This window comes from Magallana gigas, chromosome 4 (assembly GCF_963853765.1).
Source record: "Magallana gigas chromosome 4, xbMagGiga1.1, whole genome shotgun sequence".
Taxonomy (NCBI): Eukaryota; Metazoa; Mollusca; class Bivalvia; order Ostreida; family Ostreidae; genus Magallana; species Magallana gigas.
The window spans coordinates 23,977,951-23,990,535 of record NC_088856.1 but is presented as its reverse complement, the minus strand read 5'-3'; the positions used below and the strand labels follow the sequence as shown (position 1 = coordinate 23,990,535).

The window sequence follows — 12,585 nt, the reverse complement described above, 5'->3', positions numbered from 1 at the left end:
CACATCAGGTTTCAATCGATATTATAGACTGTATATAAGTTTGATAAAAGATTTAGTTTAAAAGTAGAAAATATGTCGTTGATCTATTACATGAAATCATACACTAATATAATTCAAAATAGAAACAACTCTTGAAATGAATTCTTTTTTAATAATGTAGTGATTAGATTGCGCTATAATCGGCATTTCAGCCGAACGTTTTAGGAAAAATAAAGGAATGCAAAATTTTGAAACCCATTTCAAATACCACGGCTTCTAGTATGCGTTTGTTTTCAAAACACAAAGTTTAAAAAAAAGACATATCCTTTTTAGAAAGATGTTTTAGAATAATGAAGATGCAATGGAAAAATCTTTTTCCTTTCTTTTAAGACAACAAAATGTGTCAAAATTTCTATTCGTACCTTATTTGTCTTGTTATGATACAAGAATGTTCGAAACTTACACTTACATGCACGATGGATTTTCTATATATCAAGGGGCAGAACACTCTAATTGCCTAGAACTTCTATTCAGTCTTCAAACGATTGGTGCGTGTGTGGGTTTTTTTATTATTATTCTGAAAGGGTGGAATTTAAATGGAGAATGAAAGTCTGTTTTACATGCTTAGTTTAATAGTTCATTTAACAATATATCAAAAGAACAGAGATTATATCACGAAACCGAAAATATTAAACTCAAACATTTCAAATGAATACTGCTGCATTTATAAAATTTTGCACATACTATGTTTAATCAATAACTGTGGAATTGTTTAACCTTATTCAAATATTATAATACCTTTAGAATTGTTAATAGATATTTTCTTTAAAGTTTGATTTTGTTAACTTTCAATTTCTGAAACTGTTAACAATATTCAATAATAAGGAGCAAATTCGAACTTGATTAACATTTGTTAAAAAACGACCTTTGAAACAAATGTTTCCCATAGCTATGAGTTTTAAAATCTAATTTTTCAAAGAAAAAAAATCAGGTGAATTAAGACTGCAGATAAATAAAATGAGATGTTTGACTTACCGGTAGCAGAATGCCCACAATCACCAGAAGAGGGAACATCCTTGTGATCGGCCACCGATGGTTGAAGGTTCTGAGGAAGACCGTCGTCCTTTTATACTGAAGCCCGACTTAAAAAGTTTGACAGCCGTGTGGTACTTTGACAAATGCAGTTAAGGAATCGTCAAATCATTATATGCTCTTAATTTTGGTTTACTTTTTTACAATTTGTCTTTTTTTTTGGGGGGGGGGGGAGTTACAATGTAATATTCAAATGATAAGCGTTCAATATTGCATATAACTCTGCGTAACTTGAATTAATACAGCGTTTGATATTTAAAAGCCATGTATACGTCTTTTAACCACACGAAACCGCAGAAAACCGCAATGATACCAATAGCCATCAGTCACTTCACATGACATTTGGAAGTGTTTGATTAACTGATAAGATAATTTTACATTTCTGATTTATATTTTGTTTTGCCTTATTTGAATAAAATCCGTGTGCTTAGGTGTGAAATACAACGGTGGACTCTAAAAAAAGTCTCATTTAAATTTATCCACAAAAACCAGAAGGGAGTAATTGTCAATGTTACCATGGCATCTTAATTGTTATCTTAATTGTACTTTTTAAAATTTTCTCAATACTTGGTCACAACCTTGTAGCCCCGATTTTATTAGTATAAGAGTAAAATCAGGATCGATTAACGAAAATAAATATTATCACTTCGCGTAAGTTTAAAAAAATGATTTAATAAAACACGTCTTCCTATTGTTACTTTTAACTTAGTTTAACTTTTTTGACTGGTTGCTTTTAAAATTAAACAAAAATCAACATTGAAAATATGACAAATGTTACTGTTCATAAACGCACTTTCTGTTTGCTTCACAGATGTTGATTGAATGGAAGTTTAAAATTCCTTCACATTATTTATGACACCCCTTTGTATTGTTGTAAGTGTACATTCGATCACCAAAGGTAGCTCTCATGTATACGCGGTCTGTTAAAAACAACATGTTTGATAAAGCCTCCACATATGTATTATATGTATACTTAACTGGAGATGAGAAGGAATATATATCTTTTAGCGAAATAGGGTAGCATAAAGAAAGTCTCTCTCTCTCTCTCTCTCTCTCTCTCTCTCTCTCTCTCTCTCTCTCTCTCTGAGAGACATTAAGAAGTTTATGAAATAGTTAGATAAGTACTTGAAATTTTGTCATTTAAGATCCGAGAATACACATCTTACAATACGTTGTTATTTTATTTTCAAGATATCATTAAGATAATAATTACAAGGTGAATCGATTTACTACACAATATCAGTTACTTGTGGTATCAATATGTTTCATTGTGGTTAAGAGAATTGTCTTACGTGAAACATTTCATACATTCCCATTAGAATGATACACTGAATATCGATATTGTCAACACCTTATTAAGAGTGCTAAATAATTGAATAAAATGGTACGTGTCATTGTTAACATCAAACCAATTTACAAAAAACTCTTATCAATCAAAAATTACATAATATGGGCATTTTTAATTCTTGTCTTTATACTTCTGAACTTTATAGTTTTCTTATTCTTTTAAATATATCTGACACCAAATTTAACAAGTTCCAAAGAAAAAAGCTTGTAATAAAGATATTCTTTCCCTGCATTAACAATATAACGATTCCTACTTTCAAAATGATTAAAAGCTATTATATTCAGTTATATGCTTAATATATTAAAATGAATTTGTGTTTGATAGAAATTGTTTATCATAAAATGAACTTAGAAATAAACAGTGCAATCTGCGCACATACAATTTTGAGTAGCAAAATTGATAAGGTTCTTTTTCTTATATGACGTAAACTAATTTCTCTTGTTTGTTATAAATAACAGTAAAATATATTGATTTTATCCACACATTTCAAATAAAGTTAGGAAGAGTGTTAACATTTTTTTGGATAATATTGAAAATAGAATTATTACATTTTCCACAAATAACACTTAATAACCTTTTGTACTGTCAAAATAATTATTACGAGAATAATAAATCGGTGTTACGTAATTCATTTTCCTTTTGGTTTGGTTGACGAAACAATTAACGCCTAATTCATATTCTAGGTAAATTTTTATTTGTGTGTAATTTTCATAAACATAAAATAAGAATTAGTTTGTTTCAACATAAACTTTAATCGTTTATACAGGACATAGGGAAAAAATCTATACATCACGCATGAACATTAATTTGATAACAATAAACATGAAAACAACCAAAAACAGAAATGATTAAATTCAAATATATAAGATATTTGACATTCAAAACATATATTAATCAAAGCTATAACTTTAGCACCCCCCCCCCCAGTTAGAAAATATAAATTAAGGAAATAAATGGTTAGTCTTACTCAAGAGTAAATAATATTGATCACCCTAATAAAGATAGTTGTGGTTCATTGTGGTATTATTGTGTTTCATTGTGGTTCGTTGCGGTTCATTGTGGTTAAAAGATGCGCGTACGCTGATTATTGATACATTAAACACTGTAATTATGTCAGTCATGCAGATTTGTATGCAATATTTAAAGCTTATCATCTAATTGTTAAAACAAAACAAAACAAAAAATTAAAAAATAGGAAAAAAAAATAAACCAAAATTAATAGCACATAAAAGTCTAGCAAATAATTAACTGAATTTGTCATATTACCACACAGTTGTCAATCTTTTTATTCTGGACTTCAGTATAAAAGAACGACGGTCTTCCTCAGAACCTTCAACCATCGGTGGCCGATCACAAAGATGTTCCCTCTTCTGGTGATTGTGGGCATTCTACTACCGGTAAGTCAAACATCTCATATCATTTATCTGCAGTCTTATTTCACGTGATTTTTTTTTTTTGGATAAATTAGATTTTAAAATGCATAGCTATGGGAAACATTTCTTTTCTAGTTCTTTTTTCTTCAGAAAATTAGATCAAAAATTCATTGATACCAGAAACTTTTATTTCAAAGATTATTTGGTAACAGATATAAAGTAAGGAAAGTTTTGCTACCAATCTTTGGATATAGTTAACAGTTTTATAAGCAGAATTGACGAAATCTTAATAGAAGAAGAAACAATAATTTTTTTAAAGGATTATAAAATTGGAATAAAAATGAACATTTCTACAATTATCAAAATAATAGAAAAATAAGACAACCAATCATTGAAAGACTTCGAACTCAATTATCATAGAACTTCTAGGAAGTTGGCGTGCACCAAATGGAGTGATAAAAATCGTTTAAAAACATAATAATAATTAAATACATTTATTATAATAAGCCAAATAAAAGTATCTTTGTTCATAGGTTCGACTAAAAAACCTATTAAAATGCAAAATTTTCACTACTTTATTTAACAGAATTAATTCAAGAGTTGTTCATATCTTATTTAATAACAGTATGTGATTTCATATTTATCTCAAAAGTATGACTTACAATGAAAATTTTGTAAACATTTTCATCAAACTTCTATACAGTCTTAAAAATATTGGTTGAATCCGGATGTGAAACAACTTTATCTGGATGTTCCTGTTCTACTTCACTGTTATATGCAACCTTTTTACAACGTTCACTAAAAATGATTTTATTTAATCCGAAAAGAATATGTAATTTAAGCATTCTATGACTTATTTTTTAACGTCGTAGCTATAATAGCTGCCGTCAGTTGCAGAAGTATAATTAAATCTTCATAAACGTGCCTTTTGATGATTTGTCTGCTCATCTAACGGCAAAATCCAAAGCAAAGACGTTGAAAATAAATCATGTATATATCATTACATTATATTCAAAAAGGGGTGTTATCATATAAATATAAATATTTTTTTTCAATCTAGGTTTCTACATTCGGACGAGTATCTCCTGTGCATGGTTATGTTCACATGATTCCTGGAGTCGAACAAGTTGCACCTGGTGTTGCACAAGTTGCACGAGGACTCGCACAACTAGCACCTGGAGCCTCACGTGTTGCAACTGGACTCGCACAATTTGCCCCGGGAGTTGTAGGAAACACATACGCACATTTTTATCGCAATCTGTTGAGCTATTATCAATCTCATTATGCCAACCGAAATCAACAATTTGGATACCCACTTATGCACAACCAGAACATGGGAAAAGGGGCGTTGAGGGCTCGGCAACGTGTTGCTAATCTTCATAATGTCCATTACAACAAATTTCAGAAGAAGAAGGTCGACTATAAATATCAACCAACCAAACATAGCAACAAGTATCCGGACGGGTATTACAAAGACAAATATCCAAGCAATTATCCGGAAGGAACGTACAAAGAGCTTGACAAATATCCGACAGATGATAAATATTCTCAAGATACTATTTATCAACCTGGATACTATCACGACAAACATCCGAAAGATTATCACCATGACCCTCCCCACAACAAGTACCCTACAGAATACTCAGGTGATATAAATGCTGGTCAGAAATACAAAGAAACCTATTCAAATGGATACCTGCGCGACAAATTTCCAAAGGATTATAAAGGCGATAAGCATCCAACTGATCTTTACTCAAATGATAATTACCCAAATGGAAAATACATTGGTATTAACGCTCACCCTCTTCATGACGAAAGACCACATGATTACCAAACAGAAGATAAATACTATGATGGAAAATATAAAGAAACCTACCCTAAAGAACATTTGAATGACAAATATCCAAACCGCAAACAAGGTGAATATTACCCTAATGCGAAGTATCCAAATGAAAACTTCTACATGAGCAATCACGGTAACCCCAATACTGACAAATATCCAATTGATAAATATCCAGATGGACACTATAAAGCATCTCAATCGGACTATCCTCACGATAAGTATAACAAAAAGCAGATCAGACCTAACTTTCGTCGTAATAGACGAGGCGACACCGACTCACACTTCGAATTCGGACTTCCTGTTTCTGACGTAACAGGAAAAAATCGACCGATGGATCTCGCCGGAGACTTCGATGACGTTGTTAGTCATCCACGTTACCGTTTACTTACTGGGGGTCTTTTCTCAGGGTCTATTTCTGACCATTCAGCTGGCATTGGTTGGGGTTTATTGGACGTAGGACCATTGAGCCCAAGAGGGAGACACAACCACATCCATCCGACTTATACAGGAAAAGGAATTCCTGAGAAGTATCCTGGTGTTCAGCACAAAAAGCACAAGTTTGATACTTATCATAATAAGGGTTACAAAGACAGCATTAGTCATAAGTATGATACTTACCAAGATTATAAGGATAACAAATACAGAACAGGTGAAAAGTATGATACTTATCCATACAAAGATTACAAATACACTACAGATCAAAAGTATGACACTTACCAAAATGCTTACAAATACAATACAGAACAAAGGTATGACACTTACCCAAAGAAAGATAGCAAATATCCTATAACGCATATTGGTAGCGTATATCCTGATCATGACACCAGACAGTATCCAACAGGTCATTTAGATTCCTATAAAGGCCTTTACGGAAATATGACACAAAAGAAGGATTACAAACTGAAAGGGAACACGCATAAGAATAGATATTAATGAATGAGGTGATGGAGAATGGTAAATTTTGAAGAGGTAATTAGTAAACTATTATTATATATTCTAATTAAACAAAATATCAATAAAATAACTAAACTAGTTAAGTAAGACGATGAGAAGTTGAACATATAATGTTGGAGTTGAATGACTGCAATGTACACATTTATTCCTAATTTTTTTTAAATTTCGCACTACTTTTTATTGTAGATTAAAAGAAGGAATCAGTGTCTGACCCGACGATTTGCTTATGCTTTGACGATCTGTATCTGTGTTGTTATTAAAATATTGGTGAAATCTACATTGATGTTTTCTATTTTTTCCTGAAGGGCAGCGTTACTAATATGACTTAGCAAAATGAAAATTAAAGCTTTTAAAGAAAGTAAATGCCGCAAAAAAATGTTCAACTCTATATGGTCGATACGTATAATTTGCAATGTGATGAAGAATGGTATCGGGTATTTTGATAAATTAAAGATTATATACATAAAGAATTTTTTTTTTGATGAAACAAATTTTGGCCAATAATGATTTTAGAATGATTTCTTTCGTTCAATCCTTTACAAATATAGATGATTAATAAAAAATGATGGTGCATGCATCATGATTTTACTTGTCGACTATCTATACATCATGAAACAACCTTATTTTACGTTGCTTTCAATTTTTTGGCATCTAATGTTAAACTTTACCACCTTGAAAATCTCAAAATCGATGAAAAGCCTAAACTTCTGCCGCGTGGCATTTTACAGTTTAACATCAGGACAACATAAACATAATAACAATGTATGGCCTTATGTCCCACGAAGGAAGTACTGTACAGGATAATTTTCGCCCCGGGTAATTTTCGGCTTCTACTCTTGCAAACAATTTCGCCCCGTCTTGAAATCGCTCAGACATAAATGTGTGTTAAGTTTGAGACATCGTGTTTCGCCTAGTTTTGAATTCGCCCGTTGACAACGAGGGCGAAAGGGGCGAAATATAACAAGGGCGAATATTTCCCTGCACGGTAGTATAGAAGAATATATTTATTTACTAAAATATGCATTTTCACTATGTGGCCATATTGGCTCCACCCTAGTTCCTGATCTCCTGACCCATGAACCATGAATTTCACAATTTTGGTAGATTGATTCATGGACAGCAGAATCAGGCATTTATCTTTTTAGATATATACAGGAGTAGCGAGGAAGCTTTTTAATATATTTTCACTGCATGTCCATATTTTCCCCATCCTAGGGGTTAAACCCCAGAACCAGGGACCATGAATTATATTATTTAAGTATAGAATATTATTAAAATCATGCAGTTAAAGTAGAGATGACGATTTTTCTAGATTAAATACATTTTTACTGCATGACCATATTGCCCCCTCTACCTAATTCAGAGGCCAAGCATATCACAAATTATGGACACCATAACCATGCATTTAATTTTTCCCCACATCTGTGGGAGTAGAGAATAAGATTTTTTAAACGTTTGGTCCTTTTTGCATACTATGCTCTGATCATGAAGCCTCGGGTGTACATGTAGTAGAGCCTTGAATTCCAATCCGTTTACCATAGAGATGATTCACACCAAAAATGGTAACAATTGGTTAGGTATTTTTCAAGAAGTTGAAACCGTAAAATTGATAACGCACAAAGGACGATGCAAGACGGCGGACGAAGACCAATTGCAGTGCAATTATTAACCTGAGTGACTCAGGTGACTTAAAAAGTATACATATGTACTTCTATAATTGCTACAAGTTTTCTCACGTTTCACAAGATATTCGCCTATAATAATACAATACTGTGTGACTAATACATTAATAAATATACAAAAAAATATGTAAAGGAACCAAGATAACATTAACAGGCATATCATTTAGCTCTTTTCTTATTCCACAGCATTAAAATGCTCGAATCTCCAAAACATTGTGGACAACAGTTTTGCATATAGACATTTCATCATGTTTTTTTCTCATTTCAGAGCAGTATAGTGCTCAAATTCCAAGATAGTGTGGAGAACCGACTTGCATATAGACATTCCACCATGTGCTGAAATAGGCGGAACACTGGTGTACAGGAACAGTTGTAATACAGTTGCCATTAGTTCCGATGTGGGTCAATACTAGTACATGTAATGGGTGGTCACGACATACTGCTTGTTCTTTTAAAATTAACAAAAAACAGCGTAATATTGTAACGCATTAGAGATATTTGAATACAATGTATTCAATTTGCAAGATACTATTTAGTATAGAATACAGAGCCGGATCCAGCAATTTGGAAAAAAGGGGGGGGGGATGTGCAAAATTCATCATTTGTCAATAAGCAAGGACTTTTTGAACGTTTTCCGTGCGTATACATCTGTATTTTATAAACATTTATCTCATTACTATCTATTTCACATCTATTTCAACAGCAGAGTGCACTGCATTATTGAGCGTTTTGCCGATTTGGTTTAGGTAAGGAAGATTTGCATACTATCTAGCCACAAGAAACCCAAGTCTCCAGCATGAGAAAGTGAAACACTAAGAAGCAAAAACTAAATCAGACTAATTACGACAAACTATTACAAAAATTGATATTTTGGTAATTTTTTATGTCTTTGATGTTTTTAAATTCTGAACTATTTATCGATTTTTAGTTTTATCGATTGCCTTCTTAAATAAAGGTCTAAATGATAGGATATGACAAAAAAAATGGGGATAATTTATGTGCTGAATAGATGGTACATGTGTAATACAATGGTAAAAGCAATTGTCGTCCCAGGGAACTTGATGTGACCCCTGTAATGGCCGGGTGCGCTACATCATTCGGCACAAGTACAGATGCGATCATATTTAGAAAAGTCTTGAAAAGTTGGGCATTTTCATAATGGTTTACATGTAAACCCTTTATACGGTATTTTTGTAACAAAATTTCCGACTTTTGGAAACAAAACAAAAAAGGCTTTCTTTTGTGTTTCAAGTGGGTATGAAGGTAGTCAGCATTCCAGAAAAATAGCATAACCTGCGTAAGCGGGTCATGTAACTTTCTTTGTATTTTTCCTTTGAAACGAAGTAAAACTCATCTATTATAAATACTTAAGTTAATTAACTATACAATAAATTTGAAAGCAAATGCGTGTACTCATACTTGAACGTCGTTTTACTCGATGGCTTGTCAGTTCAAAACTGTATGAACTATAATAATTTTGTTTTAAAAGAGATGAGTAGAAAATACAGTGTATATGTTATTATAAATCTGTGTATTTTAGCGATACTGCTGAATATTATGTTTTTTTTCTTTAATTTTCCACATGTTTACTCGGTGTAGTAAACACGGGATGCTGAAGGGGGGTACAATGTACTTTATTTCGATAAAAAAAATCGATAGGGTTTGTTCACATAAGAAGAAAATTATGGGACGCAGTACGAAATTCTTTAAATAAGCAATTTTAAAAACATTTCTTTGAGATAATTACAGTATTTCTATTATAAATGGGAAAATTGTCTTTAAATAGGCACTAAACGTTTTCAAAAAAATTCATATGTCCCAGAGAAAGGGGGGTTCCGACCCCCGGACCCCCCCCCCCCTCTCTTGATCCGCCAATGGATTATTGCATAAGATAACGCATTCATAGATAACAAAACCTTTTAAGACAAATCATTTAACCAAGGCTTTAATTTTGTATAAAATATACATGTATGCCTTGATGGACTAATGTAAGTTTCATTTGTCAAAGACAGTTAAGCGCGTAGCCCTGCACACCTACGGACGTCACTAGAGAAGTAACCACAGTCACGTGTTTATTGTATAAAGTATCCAAAAAAGATTTAAAGGAAGACAAATCTAGCAGTTTTGCAATGTCAAGTTGTATTCTTGTATTTGTACTCAGTGGCGGATTCAGAGGGGCGCGCACCCGGCGTGCGCCCCCTCTCAAGTTCTCAAAATATAGTTAAATCATACTCCTTCTGACAAAGAAATTAACAACTTGCGATTCATATGCGACCCTCCTCTTGAGTTCAAATGTGACCAGTCAATTGATTATACTAAGTGGTGTTTAAAACGACTCATGTTTAATATACAAAAAAAGCTGGCATGGTTATATTTTTCTCAACTTCATGAACATTGTCTTATTGAAATTGACTTTTTAAACTGATTAATTTACAGCCATTCGTAACGAAAAAGTATAAAGAACTGTTTTTTTGTATTTCTGCATGGTACATGTAGATGGTTTTGATTGATTCTTGCAGGTCTTATATTTACAAACGCTGAAAAATTAAAACATGTCCCTTTGGTCCCCACCAGGACTGCCCAGAACCCTTGGTTAAAACTGGCGCCCCCTCTAACTTCAGATTCTGGATCCACCCTAGTACTTACATTTCCATGACAGCGATATGGACTGTTTTAATTTTTGTCTACAGGATCCGTCTTTGAAGAAAATTAGAATTTTTAGGAACAACATTGTGAACCTGTTTATTTTAAACCGAAAAGATTATGTCGTTAAAGGATATAGTCGTTTCTCCACTTTCATATGTTATGAAGGTGACAGATTCGTGTTTAAATTGCACTGTTGTCAACAATAGTTTGCCTGCGGCATCCTTTGATCATCAAAGGCAGGTGCTTGCAGGCTAATTATGAGTGATGATGTGTGTACCATATTTTGTTTTATATACCACTTACATATTAAATATATCATATATATTAAATACATTACAGGCTCTCGGTTCTCACATAATCCCTTTATAATCATTTTGTTTAATTCAAAAATAAGGGAGGAAACATCTATATCTTATTCAAATCAAATTATCAAACTCAACTAACTGTTGTGTATGATACGTGAATAAAATTGCTTAATAATTTTCCCCTCATTTATGCCTTTTCCATGGTTCCATTTCCGCCATATTTTTTTCAAATTTCGGTTTGAGGTGAAGACTCTTAATACTGAAAACCACTTGGCATTGATTAAAGTGAAAAGATCTGAGAATTTAATATTGAATTTATTTTCCCAAGTTGAAATTGATATCAATGTGTGTAATGTACCACGTGTGTAATGCAAACATTTTTATGAATGTTACATGATGTGTTAATTGTGTGTTCGTGATACTTTACTTTAACACTGTACATCCAAATGATGATTTGAATATTTAAGAGTCATTGTCATTCAAACGGATTCTTCAATTAAAATCACTGAAAACAAATCCAAGAACAATAAGAAAATTCCATTTCAGTTTGATAATTACATGTACCACAATCATTTAACTTTTGCTTCATTTCATTTTGTTAAGGTATCTCACTCCTCACGTTTTGAATTCATTGCGCAGATGTTCATTGTATTTTTAAAAAATATGATTTTATTAATTCAATCCTTACAGAAAGTTCATAATTCTATAATTACACAACATTCATAAAGAAAATCCATTTAAATTTAAGAAACCAACAAGTTTTGGGGGGAATTATTTTCTCGTGAGGAAGTTTTTTTTTTAGATGAAAATGACAGAAACAAGCAATTTAAAGAATTTTCAATTTACTTTTCTTTTCATTATAAGTTATTCATTATTCACATTTTTAACAATTGATAAATTTTGTGACATGTTTTATAGGCCCTGTAGAACTTGTACAAAACTAAATTTTGAGAGGATGAAAGAGGTTTAGCATAAATTTCTGCAAATATATAGAAAATGTCTGATTTTTTTAGAGCCAAATTTTGCGGGATTTTTACTTTTGAAGCCTTAAATCTAAAATTTAAAATCAGCGACCCCAATGTTTTATTATGTCAATTGAAATTATACTGAAAATATATCTAGACAAAACTGGATTAATCTTATTAATTTTTTTGATATTCAAAATGTTTTTGTTTCAAATCAAATTGTAACTATTAAAGAATTTCTCTATTTTAATTGCAAAAAGGTCACACACAAAATATGCAATCTCGTAATTTTTTTTCCGTAATCCCTCTATTCAGTGTGACCGTTGTACATTATTAAAATGATATTTCAAGAAAAAAGTATCAAAAAATCAAAATAAAAAATACTGACAACAAATCCT

General features: G+C 32.0%; 1 long non-coding RNA gene across 1 annotated transcript; it reads left to right on the top strand.

Annotated features, from left to right (window-relative positions):
• Positions 1-6,414: 6,414 nt before the first annotated feature.
• LOC117682694 (uncharacterized) lies at positions 6,415-6,866 on the top strand. Its single transcript, XR_010713675.1, has 2 exons — positions 6,415-6,604; positions 6,776-6,866. It is a non-coding gene; the product is annotated as an uncharacterized lncRNA (long non-coding RNA).
• The last annotated feature ends 5,719 nt before the right edge of the window (positions 6,867-12,585 follow it).